Here is a 13,004-nt window from a genome sequence, read left to right as displayed (position 1 = left end):
TTCGATTATAGTAGTGGTGTACATGGACATGGTACAATCAGTCAAGCCATCATTTGAACAGGTGTCTTAGGTGCGCTGTCAAACGTGTTGTTAATGCCACGAGGCTGAAGTTAATAACGTCAACGTAACAAAACGTCAGAGGAAAAATCATTATTGTGCTGTTTTAGAATGACTTTCAAGGAGTGGTCTTTTCAATGAGAGTATATCTTGTTGATGATGGTTTACTAAATTTCAGATATTTCTAAAGGCGTGAAGTAACGATTTCTTCTAAATATGCATCGTTATAGCAACAGTGCTAACTTCATTCTGGTAGAATAAGGAAGGAATCGAGTTTCCTAAATATGAGTACTGTAACGATATTATAAATTCAAAGTTGCCCGTGAAGTTTTGCTTAGCACAGCAATCTCGATTCAGGCGTCAGGCGGGAGAAACGGCTTAGCATTTGAAAGAGTCTACGGAAAAACGCCCAACCAACCGGTTTATAATTCCCCGTAGTGATTGTTTAATAATTGTAAACGATAATTTAAATCAAAGTAACATATCGACCTCGCCAGTAAACATGCGTACGAATCTTAACGTGTACGTCAAAATGAAATATAAATAACATATAAATAAAACGTGAATAAAAAATAAATAGAATATAAATGAAATATAAATAACATATAAGTAAAACTTGAATGAAAAATAAATAAAATATAAGGGGAATATAAATAAAATATAAATAAAATGTAGATGAAATATAACTAAAATATAAATAACATACAAAAACTCTTTAAATCCTGTCCATTGTTCTAACGATTAAAATGACACATTCATTCCAAAAATTCACAAATAAATTAAGATAAAATACGCCGGAATTCACACTGGGATATAAAATTGTCTATAGTGATGATGTAAAAAGTTGGTCCATCATAAATATATTAAAAATCACTTATCCCTTGATTTAATACTCGGCAGCAGCTCCGTCGTGTAATTGTCCATGTGATTTTGGGAATCTTTTCATAAAATTTGGAATCCACGATCGTCTTAACTTTTCTTCGCAGCGATTCCGTAATGACGTTTAGATTCGTATGGATATTAACTGGCGAGGACGATGTGTGAATTTTAATTTTAATTCTCGTTTACAATGATTGAATAATCACTACGGGGAATTACAAACCGGTTGGTTGGGCGTCTTCTCGTAGACTCTTTCAAATGCTAAGCCGTTTCTCCCGCCTGATGCCTGAATCGAGATGGCTGTGCTAAGCAAAACCTCGCGGGCACTTCCGAATCTATAATATCGTCACAGGATTTATTATAAAATGCTGCAAAACTATGCGAATTTTCTGTCCGACCCACAGTACGTCTAATAACTAAATTTATCTAAATTTATGCCTTGCTTCAGAGCAGCCGAAGTGGCTGCGTGCCGTGTGGAATGAGGTTAAAAAATTAACACATCTATGCCACTTTTACTTAATGATGATTTGACCCACCTACTTATTGATTGTGAGGTGACAGCCTTGTGTAGTTTTTTAGTTGCGACGAACAGTCTATCTTTATTTTTTTAAATATCTTTGGGCAGTTCAATATACCTTGACATTACTGTCGATACACATACCTTAGCATCTTGCTCAAACGGCAATACTGTTAAAGGCTGAAATCGCCCTGAACTAGAAGTCTGTATTTTGATAGGCAATCTAATTTGTAATCCTTCCGCAGAAGTAGATTTTATTTTGCTGATATTAATACTAGCTAGTGTCTGGCCTCTATGAACTGAACAAAATGCCAGCAAGATTACAATATTTTATCTCAAGGTTTGTACGTTTAAGGTTTCTAAGGGCTCGAGACTTTTTAGATAATTTAAAAATCGACACATTTCACGCGGAAAAATATTTTGGACATGATGGTCCTAATTGGTCGTCTCCTATTTTATCATTAGAAATCGAAGCGACGGCAGATCTGTATGTGTTTAGTGTGGCATATGATGCTGCGGACTTAGAACTATGTTTTTCATCGTTTACGCTCGTCAGAAAATGTAGTATCTTAATCATATTTAGTAGATCATATATAATCGATACCAAGAAACATCTATGCTGAACCACTATTAGTTTTACAGTTGAACAGTTATTATACAATTGTATCTCTCTCTTTAGAATAACGTAGCTCGCAATAGAGGGAATATAATTATATTCAGTTGATCCGTGGAACCACATTCAATTTGGAATATTTATTCCTAATTTATCATTTGTAGTTGGGCCGGAAGAATGACTCTCGAAATGTGTAACAGATTGACGCTAACTCAATTAAGAAAGTCTCGTGGTGTACTTCCGTATTTGAGGTAAAATTTGTGATCAATAAAAATGAACAAAATTATGCTGTGGGTACCGAGCTGAAGATTTCTTTCCACCGCGATGGGTGGCTTTTGATCCACGCGAGAGTGACTGTGGAATCCGTCCACAGATAAACCGGGGTATTTTCGAAATTAAGAGTCTTTTCCACATGACACATCAACCGGACGAGAAGATTCGCAGCACAGAGTTCAAGACGAGGGATTGTCACCTTCTTTAGCGGCGCTACTTTAGTTTTCGCGCACACTAGTGAAACGCGCACTTCGTGAGTGTTGATATACGTTCGCGCGTAGATCACTGCGCCTAATGCACTTTGAGAGGCGTCCGCGAAACCGTGGATCTCTATCCCGAGAGATGCTGAACTTAACCCGATCGATCCATCGTGGGATGGTGATAGCTGAGATGCCTTGAAGATTTTATAGAAACTCGATTCATCGCGAGGACAATGAAGCTGAGAGCGGCTCGTCCCAGTCGAAACCGAGTGCCCACAATTCCTGCATAAAGATTTTGGCTCTGATCGTGATCGGCGAGAGCCATCCGAGAGGATCGAAGAGCTGTGCGGTTTGTGAGAGAACTTTTCGTTTCGTGAAATTGTCCCGAGTTTGATGAATTTGTGGAGAGAACGCGAACGCGTCGATGTCTGGTCTCCACGCAAAACCGAGAGCCCGAAAGAATGGACTTTGATCGAGATTCAGATGCATCGCGATCTCTTGATGGTTTCGAGAAATGTCAACGAGAGTTTCTGGGTGGCTTGAAGTCCACTTTTGAAGTTCATTGCCGCCCGCCTTGAGCAATTGATTGAGTTCATTGATTTTCTTGCGACCTTGATCAACCTCCTCTGCTCCTGAGAGGATGTCGTCGACGTACGTGTTCTCGAGAATGATGTGGCTCGTAAAGGAATACTGCTTACCTTCGTCCTGAACGAGTTGATGAAGACACGGATCGCGAGATACGGAGCGCTTGCAAGACCGTACGTTACCGTAGTCAGTTGATATTCTTCAATCGGTAGCTCTGGTTCTTCCCTCCAGAGGATTCGCTGAAAATCTTGGTCATCATTGTGGACCGAAATTTGTCGGTACATCTTGACGATGTCTGATGAGAACGCGACTGGATATTCTCCCTAGCGTAAGAGAACGTCCACGAGGTCGGTTTGCACTTTTGGACCGACGAGAAGATTGTCATTGAGAGAGAGTCCGAGGTTGGTTCTTTGAGACCCGTTGAACACGACACGCAACTTTGTTGTGGAACTGCTGTCGCGAACTACACCGTGATGGGAAAGATAAAACACGCGGAAATTGTCTTCAGGTGCATTGATAGCGCGACGCATGTGCCCGAGTTCACGATATTCACGAAAGAAGCTTGAGTAAGCCTCCTTGAGTTTCGCGTTGCTACCGAACCGTTTCTCCAAACGAAAGAGCATTTGATGCGCGGGATTCCGCGAGTTGCCGAGCTCTACCGAATTGTCCTTGAGCGGCAGCCGAACTACGTAACGACCGGACGCAGTTCGAGAAACCGTTACGCGAAAGTGTTGTTCACAACACTCTTCTTCGGAAGTTAGTGCCAAAGGTTTCGACACTTCTTCCTGCTTCCAAAACTGCTGCACGAGATCGAGCAGTTCGTGATCAAGGGAACATTGAAAGCCTTGGACTGCGCCATACGAGGGGCTTGCTGCTTCCACTGAAACGCAGCCGGAGAGGACCCAACCGAACTAAGTTTCTTGCGCGATTGGTGTTCCTGGTGCTCCTCTTCGAACTTCTTGACCAATGATGTTGCTGTAGATGTCAGCTCCGAGAATTACGTCGATTTGACTGGGGTGTGCAAAGCTTGGATCCGCGAGGTTGAGTCCTCGTAGATGAGGCCAGTCTTCGACGAGAAGTCAAAGTGAGGGTAGATGCGATGTGAGTCGCCGAAGCACGAGCGCATCCACCTGACACGAGAACGAGGTGTAAGCACGAGATTGGAGTTGCAGTGTCGCGATGCCGCGAGTCACTGCCGATTGATCAGCTCCGACGCCGATGATCGGTATCGTTGCTTGATGCCGACATAGTCGCAATTGTTGCGCTAGCGACTCCGTGACGAACGAACTTTCGGATCCTTGATCGAGTAGAGTGCGAGCGATGATTCTTTCTCCAGTCTCCGAATTCGAGGCGATCAATTGCACTGTGGCGAGAAGAACTGGAGAGCGCTTGATCATCGTGGGCTGAGCTGAGTGGTTGCTCACCTGAGAGGCGCTATTCAAGATCGGTGCGTTCTGCACTGCGGGTTGCACTACTGAAGCCTGTCCTTGAGATGTGCCGCTGTTGGAAGAGTTTCGATGCAGCAAGGAATGATGTCGACCGTTGCACTCGCGACACGTTTTGTTAGATCGACAGTCCTTCTTCTGATGCGGACCGAGACAATTGAAGCAAAGCTTCTTGGCAGAAGCCACTTCCCTTTTTTGATCGAGAGACTTGTCGCGAAAGGTTGAACAGAACGCGATCTAGTGGTTGCCTTCGCAACAAGCACACGACTGTTCCTTTGATTGCGCCGTATGTGACCTTGTCGTCTGAGAATTTGACCTTCCTTGCGATGAGTGCGGTTTCGACGTCGCGATTTGATTGTGAGCATGAGCTTGCTCCACGGCTTCGAAGGTGTGGATGCGACCGATGAGAAATGCCTTGAGCTCCACAAACGTGGGGGGCTCGAGTTTCTCGCTAACAATTTTTTCCCACTCTTCTAGAGATGCTGGGTCGAGCTTGCGAATCGTCATGTTCACGATGATGTAATCCCCTAATTTCTCGGGACTATCGAGAAGTTCGAGCACGCCAAGAGCTTCGCAAGTGTTGCTGTGCAAGCTTTTCAGTTCCGATGACGATTTTTTCGTGACACGAGGAATCGCGAAAAGTGTCGCGAGATGAGAATCCGTCAAAAGTCTCATGTTTTCGTACCGCGATACGAGAGTTTCCCAGGCTCGAGGGAAGTTTTTAGCGGTAAGAGCGATGTTTTTAATGAGTTGTGACGGTTCATCGGTAAGACTTGTTTTTAGGTAGTGAAGTTTTTCCACTTCCGAGAGTTGCGAATTTTCGCAAACGATTGACGTGAAGAGCTCGTGGAAAGACTTCCAGTCTGAGTAATTGCCCGAGAACGTAGGCAATTCGATGCGGGGTAGCCGTTTTGAGGCTCCTCCAGTTGTGAGTTGGGGGGCTGCGGATGTTGGCACGATCGGTGCCGATAGAGTCTTGAGAGATTCGAACAGATTGAGCATCTCTCCCTTCGCGTTCAAGTATTGCTCTTCGCACTGTCCTTAATAGTCTTCCGCTAAATACGAAAGTCTTTTGATAGCGTCGAGTTGATCACCTTTTGCTGCGATTTTAATTTGATCGACAGTCTCGTGCATGCCTTGGAACTTCAGCCAATTTGAATTTAACGCATCTAATCGCGATTGCACTTGCCCGAGAGTTGTTTTTGCTTCACCGAGCTTGCGCAAGTTTTCGAGGGTGCGACAGATGCGCCTGAAGAGATCGGTTTGACGTTCAATGTATTCGTCGATCGTCATTTTGACAAACGAGAAAAGGCAAACTCACCCGACGAACAGAGTTTTCACGAACGAGATACGCACACAGTGATAACAGGGCGTCGCGATACACACTTCGAGAGATCGGTGTTGTTGACGCTCAGATCTTAGTCACGATCACTACAGAGGACACCGCACGTTTGAATTTAACGGACGCGACTGATTTTGGTGATGGTTTTCACCAATAACGATATTGTTCACTTTGATTACGTGAACTTTCACAACTTGATGCACACGCGATAGTTCCGTTTCACTCACTGGCTAATTCGTTTTCCCGTAAGTCGCAACGATTCGAAAGATTCGACTCAATTTGCGAATGATTCGATTCGATTCGCGACTGATCCGGCGCGAAGGACCAAACAATGTTTAGAGAGATGACAAAAAGATATGGATCATCGACGTGGGATCCGCGAATTAGTGATGAATGACTATAGTGAGAAAGCGGGATAATGAATGAAATAGATTAGATTTGATAAATAATTCGAGGTTACTTTATTTTAGGATGATGCGCAGACGCGATCTGCATCGCAAGAGAAGAGAACGATAACTGATGATTTTTTTTTTTATTTATGTAATTTTATTCACAGTTTCTCGTGGTTACATTTATACATGATGCTGTTTTGGCTTTTATTGATAAAACATGTGTGATCATATCCTGGTGATTGTGTTGGGTTTGTCTTGCGACGCTGCTTCGTTGTTTGTTGTTTTGGTGGCTGGTGATTTTGGTTCGGTGTTTCGCGACTGAGGGTGGAGGTGATGATGATTGAGGTGAGATTTATTTACAAATGATGTGATGGTGGGCGTTGCTAGTGACGCGGTGGGGTGAGTACGGAGTTACGCAATCGTGGGACCCCGTTGTCTATCCCGGTTAGGTTGTTGTGTAGGGTTGCTATTCTTTCCAGGTGCGATTTAAAGTTTGTTTTGGCTCTTCCGCGGAAGCTTACTTCGTCAAGCATTTCGTATAGGTCAGCGGTTGGGAAACTCCTTGGTAGGTTTCCTGCTATTTTGATTACTTTTTTGTAGGTTATTTCCAACTTTTTTAGGTTGTTTTCGCTGTAGAGTGGATAGAGGCAGCCTAGGCCGTAGTCTAGTATGGGCAGTATGCAGGCCCTTATGAGTTTGTGTTTTATGTGTTCGTCTATTTTACTGTTCCAGCTTAGGATCCCGGATAGCATGTGTGTTGTTTTGCGTGCTTTGTCTGTGATAGTTTTTGTGTGGCGTGCCATATTCAGTGTGCAGCGGAGTTCGATGCCTAGGTAGCGGATGCTGTCGCGTATCGGGATGTGTACGTTGCCTATTTTTATTGTGCGCTGGTTTTGTTTGTGTCCTATTATCATCGCTTGTGTTTTGCTAGCGTTGCACTGGAGTCCCCAGGACTCGTAGTACTTCGTGAGGGTTCGTGTCGCTTTTTCGGCTTCTGATTTTACTAGTCTCGCGTTCGTGGATTCTGATATTATACAAGCGTCGTCGGCGTATTGGGCTAGTAAGCTGCATTCTTTGGGGATATCTGCGATGTACGCGTTGAAGATTACGGGGCCTAGGACCGAGCCTTGGGATACTCCGCATTTTTGTGTCTTTGGATCGCTAAGTTCATTCAGGTGTTTGCCGCGGATTGTTCTGTCTTGCAGGTAGCTCTGTAGTATTTTGATTGGTCCGGAGTCTATTTCTTTTCTTGTTAATTTTGTGTTTAGGGCGAGGTGGTCTATGCTGTCGAACGCTTTTGACAAGTCTAGCGACACTACGCAGGCGGATCTGCCACGGGACTTTACATTTTATATGAAGTTGACTGTTCTGGTTAATTGGGTTGCCGTACCTAGTTTTTCGCGGAAGTCATGCTGGGAGTTTGGCGTTAGGGATTTTATTGCTTCCATTCTGTTGAGGATGATGCGCTCGAGTGTTTTGCCCAACAGATTGATTAGTGTTATTGGCCTGTAGGAAGATGGGTTTTCGGGCGGTTTCCCGTGCTTATGCAGGAATATGCATGTCCCTGTTTTCCATTCGCGTGGGAAGTGATTTGTTTCGAGACAGTAGTTATAGATGTTTTCGAGTGTTGTGTAAATGGTGGTGTGTGCATTTTTTAGTGGTTTAGCTGTGATGCCGTCCGGGCCTGGGGCTTTGCCGTTCTTGAGTTTGGATATTGCTTTTCTTATTTCGGTTGTGTTCGTTCGTTCCAGGGGTTTGCTAGGCCAGTATTTAGTATCGGTTTTCAGCTCGTCCTTGACGTTCGTATGCGTGATCATGGCAGTATCGAGGAGTTTTGTTGCTACGTCTTTTTGCGAGTTGCAGTTAGGGAAAATTGGGGCTATTGTGGGCGGTCTCTTCATGGCTTTTTGGATTCTCCAGAGTTTTTTGTGGTGGTCGTCTTTTGACTCGATGATATTCGACCATTTTTTATTATTGTGTTCTGTCAGTCTCGTCACGCATTCTGTCCTAAGTTCGTGATAGGTGTTGCGGGCTATGAGGAAGTTTTCAGGGTTTGCGTATCTAGTTTTCATGGCTTGTCTGGCTCTGTTTCTGCTACGGATCAGGTCTTTGATTTCCGGGGGAAGGGGATTGTTGGTGCCTGCTGCTATTTTTTCGCTCAGTTCGGAGGTGGTTCTTTGGATTTTTTCTGTGATTGACTTAATGGCGATGCTTAGCTCTACTGTGTTGTTGGCTTCTAGTGGGAGTATTTTAGTTTTTTCGCGGAATTCTGTCCAGTTGACATTTTTGAGTGTTCGTCTCGCCGGTTGGGTTCGTAGGGTCTCAATGTTTATTGTTGTGAGTGTTGGTCGGTGGTCGCTTCCGATGTCTGTCAGTGTTTCGAAATCGCCCTCGCCTTCTGTGCACATGTCTGTGAGTGTGTAGTCGAGTATTGTGTTGTGGGTCTGGATGGCAGGTCTGCTGCCGTCTAGGGGGCCTAGGTAATAAAATCCACTGTTGTTGATAGCGTTGAGTACCGTTCTCCCTCTGTTTGTGTCTGTTGAGTGGCCGAAGTATCTGTGTCTGGCGTTCCAGTCACCGCATATGACTATTTCTGTTTTTCTGAGAAGCGTTTCTAGGTCTTTTGTTATCTTATTGTAGAGCTCCGAGTTGGAAGGTTTGTACGGGGCTGCGTACATTCCCACTACTGTTATTCTTCTATTATTTTCGAGTTCAAGTGTGATAATACATGACTCAAGATATTGCATCGACGCTGTTTGGGTCCAGTGCAGGGATTCATGTATGTACATGTTTGTGCCCCAGTTTTTGTCTTTTGTCTGAGATTTTGCAGTAGTTCGGGATGTTTGCTTTTATTTTAGTGGACTGTTTTACCTCGTTTATTATTATTATGTCGGGTGTGTATTTGTTTGTTAGGTCTATGATTTCATGCATTTTATTGCTGAGACCTCGTGCATTAATTTGCAATATTTTGAGTCTTCTTACCATACTTGGGCTATTGCGGTTACTATTGTTGTGATCGTGCTTCGTGCGCCACTTGTTTGGGTGTTTTTCAACGCTAGAGTAATAATGTCCATTACTTTCAGGACTGTCGTGATGTCGTCGTTGGTGATACCTGTGGTTTCCAGTAGGCGAAACGTTGCTGCGGTGATTTGATCCACGTTTTTTTTCCATGTCTCGATTTGTGCTCGGTGTGCCGTGTCCATTCTCGGTCGTGTTGTTGTGGGATTAGGCTGTTGTTGGTCCTGTGTTGACGGTGTTGACTTGTTTGGTTCTGCTTGTGTTTGTGTGTGAGGCTCGCTCTGTTCGGTCTTTTGGGGGGTTCGCGTCGGGTGTTGTGAGCCGATGTGTTGTTTCTTTTTGTCAATGTTGCTCTTGGTTCTTGGTTGTCTGGGTTTGGTGATTGCTTTCGCGGCATCGGCGTAGGACTTTCCGGGATCGTTTGATATTCCTGCTTTTTCGATGATTCTCTTTTGCAGCACCTCGCACTGGGTTGAGTGCGCTGCGTGTCCGGTTTTGTTGCATGCGGTGCAGGTTAATCCGTCTTGCGTTATTTCGGATGTTTTGATTGGTTCGTATTTGCAGTAGGCGGCTCGGTGGCCGATGCGGAGGCACTTGTTGCACACCAGGGGTCGTCTGTTGTCTTCTTGTTCCTTGTATTTTTCGATGTGTACCTTACATGCTTCTAGGTATTTATGTTCGTAGATGTTTTTCAGGTCGACTTCTTTTGGCAGTATGACGACTGCTGACATGCCGGAGGTGAACTTTATGACTTTAATTGGTTGTACTTGCCAGTGTTCTTCGATCATCGTTTAGTCCGTGTTGGGGAATCCTTTTACGATTACTTTTTTAATGCGGTCTTCTTTTTGGCCGTACGAGTGGTGTCCGATTTTCTCTACGTCGAGCCAGTTGTCCATGGATATCCATTGTCGCTGCGTCTCGTAGTCAATTCGCCAGTTGCCCTTTCTATCGGTGCGAAATTTGGCGTTTATCTTCTTCACTTGTTCGTGGAGAGCCATGCGTCTGATTTTGTCCTTTTGCAGGTCGGGTTTTTGAATTATGATTGGGGGTGGGTGACCCTTGTGGTTTTTGTTGTTGGCTACGTTGCGTTTTTTCGTTGGGATCGGCTCCAGATTTTCTGGTTGTGCCGACGAGGCCAGTGAGGTATGGGATCCGAAGTCTTCGAGGTCCATTGTGTTTGCGTCGGTTGTTTCACCTTTTCTTTTTCTATGGATTGTGATCGTTTTGGTGTTTATTATGATTGGCCTGAGTGCGGGGTCTGCTGTTCGTTTTTGTGTTGGGGGAGGAGTTACGCGTACGGGGTGCATGGTGAATCCACCGTCTGCCCCTTCCCCTTTTTGGTTATCGTTGCAACTTGCCACGCTAGTGCCTGTTTGGATAGTGTTATGTTCGCTGATGGTTTATACTTTTACTGCCCGGAGTTACGTGCTGTGGGGTGTGAGCTTACTCAACCGGAGCGTTAGCGGGATACGTCCGCTCCTGATCGCTACTCGATTCCGAACGAACTGATGATTTTACAGGCGAGAATACACATTGATAATACACATACATGATTTTAAGACAGTGACAATACATGAGATACAGCTGATTTGTTTTGAGTCGCGACACGGGCATGCGGCGAGATTTGACGCAGAGGCGGCAAGTAAACATTGCACGCGAGAGTGCGTTCATGCGTGAGGACGATTTTGAGTGCCGCGAGATACACATTTAACTAAACCGATACTTTGCCGAAACAGAAATGTATTAATATTATTCGGATTAACTGTGGTTTCAGTTATCCGTGGACCTCTCAGTCCCGACCCCCCCCCCCCCCCCTCCGTTAATCGGGGTTGTACTGTAATTTCAAGAACATTTTAGAATTTTTTCATGCACCATGCCACCACAAAAATTGTAAAATATTCTTGAAACTATAAATTATAAAGCCCTCAAATTAAATCAAATTAAATGCAACTAGCCTAACAGCTGCAGACCATTGGCCACGTTTTTTTGCGTATGGATAGTAGAACAAGTATATTATTGATAACGTTTCATTAATTCATGTCACATGAGTAGTTTGACACCCCAAGTATAAAAACTTGACTCCATTAAAATTAAAAACAATTCAAAATTTGCATAAAAACGCTCCAATACATATTCATTTGAGGCGGAAATAAAGAAATGGCACGGATTCTACGGAATCGCACTCGTAAATTCGTAGAATTCGTGCCATTTCTTTATTTCTACGTTAAATGAAAATACATTGGAATATTTTTTTTAGAATTGTGTATAAAATGGAGATGCTAAGCCGTTTTTCACGTTTGATATACGTGGATTTTCATATTTGGTGATATATACGATAACGTCAAAATCAATTAGGGCATCGCCTTAATTCTTTTCCACTATCGAAAAAACGTAGTGCGTCACTATAATCGGAGTATCTGCCGTAACACAAGTAGCACACTTGTTGCGATGCTGACTATCGTTCAACCAATTGAACCCTGCATAACTTCAACATGTATATGATAAATTTAACTGAAGGAAGGGTCCTCGTTGAAATTACTGACCTGCAGAATTTTTTTAAATATCCCCGAAAGGGTGCATCCATATCGTTTGCCCCTGCAACCTTGAATGTTTCTTAGAGAATAGGATTACGTGAAAGCATAAAATCAGTTGATTTTAGCTAAATTTTACGTCACGTGAATCGTGAAATGCGGACATGGCACTCAAATCGATTAAAATCTCAGCCTACAAACCTTTTATCCTAAAAAGAGCATAAGAGCACGGTTCGACGAGCAATTCTGAACAGACATACCCCAAATCATGTCTGTTTTACGTCGAAATAAAGAACCGGCATGATTGCAACGAAATAGTGACAATCGGCGATTTTCCACAAATGGAGGATTCACCTTGCAACCATGGTAATCGGAGTTTTTGGGTGTTCTCGGTAACGTCCGAGAGATGACACACTTGGCAACCCTACAGTGGCGTTGTTGATTGACGATTGCCGATTGTTGTCCTGATTGCACATGAAGAAACGGTCAGTAACGTTCACTTAGCCAAATCGAAAAAATAGCTAGACTCCGATAGCCTAAACAATGACATATACAAGCATCTCCTCAAAAACTGGATTCTATTTAGGGTGAGTTACTACAAACTCCGAAAATAGGAGAAGTTGAATTAATCAACAGGTTCAGCCCTCTGCGAATTAGACGACTCATTAGGCAGACCAAATAGACTAAAGTCAATATTGCTATCGCCATAAATAAGGAGCATATCTCTGTATTCGACGACGCCGAAACCTACGCGGAAAAATGGAATGGTGATAAAATTATGTCGGGGCAATGATAAAAATATTGATGCACTTGACAATTCAGTAAATGTAAAAAAAAAAAAACAAAATGATAGTTGTTGATTCTACCGAAGAATGTTGTTAAATAACATACATTATATTCGACTGTTCACGTTATATAATTTACTGCACTTGCTGAACGTTAACAGTTGATATACACATGTCCTTGTAACGTCATCTGACGTGTCAGTTATGACAGAATTACTGCGCATTTTACAACGACTTGTGCATGGAAGTCAAAATGATGTTCGAAATATATCATTACGACAGTCAAGTTGTTTTAAAAGCTTTCGAAGTCAACCACGGGGCACGCAGGCAAGTTGGACTCTCTCGTGACAAAGATAATCGCACATAC

Source organism: Neodiprion lecontei, chromosome 2 (genome assembly GCF_021901455.1).
Source record: "Neodiprion lecontei isolate iyNeoLeco1 chromosome 2, iyNeoLeco1.1, whole genome shotgun sequence".
Classification (NCBI taxonomy): Eukaryota; Metazoa; Arthropoda; class Insecta; order Hymenoptera; family Diprionidae; genus Neodiprion; species Neodiprion lecontei.
Note: the sequence above shows the minus strand (reverse complement) of the source record.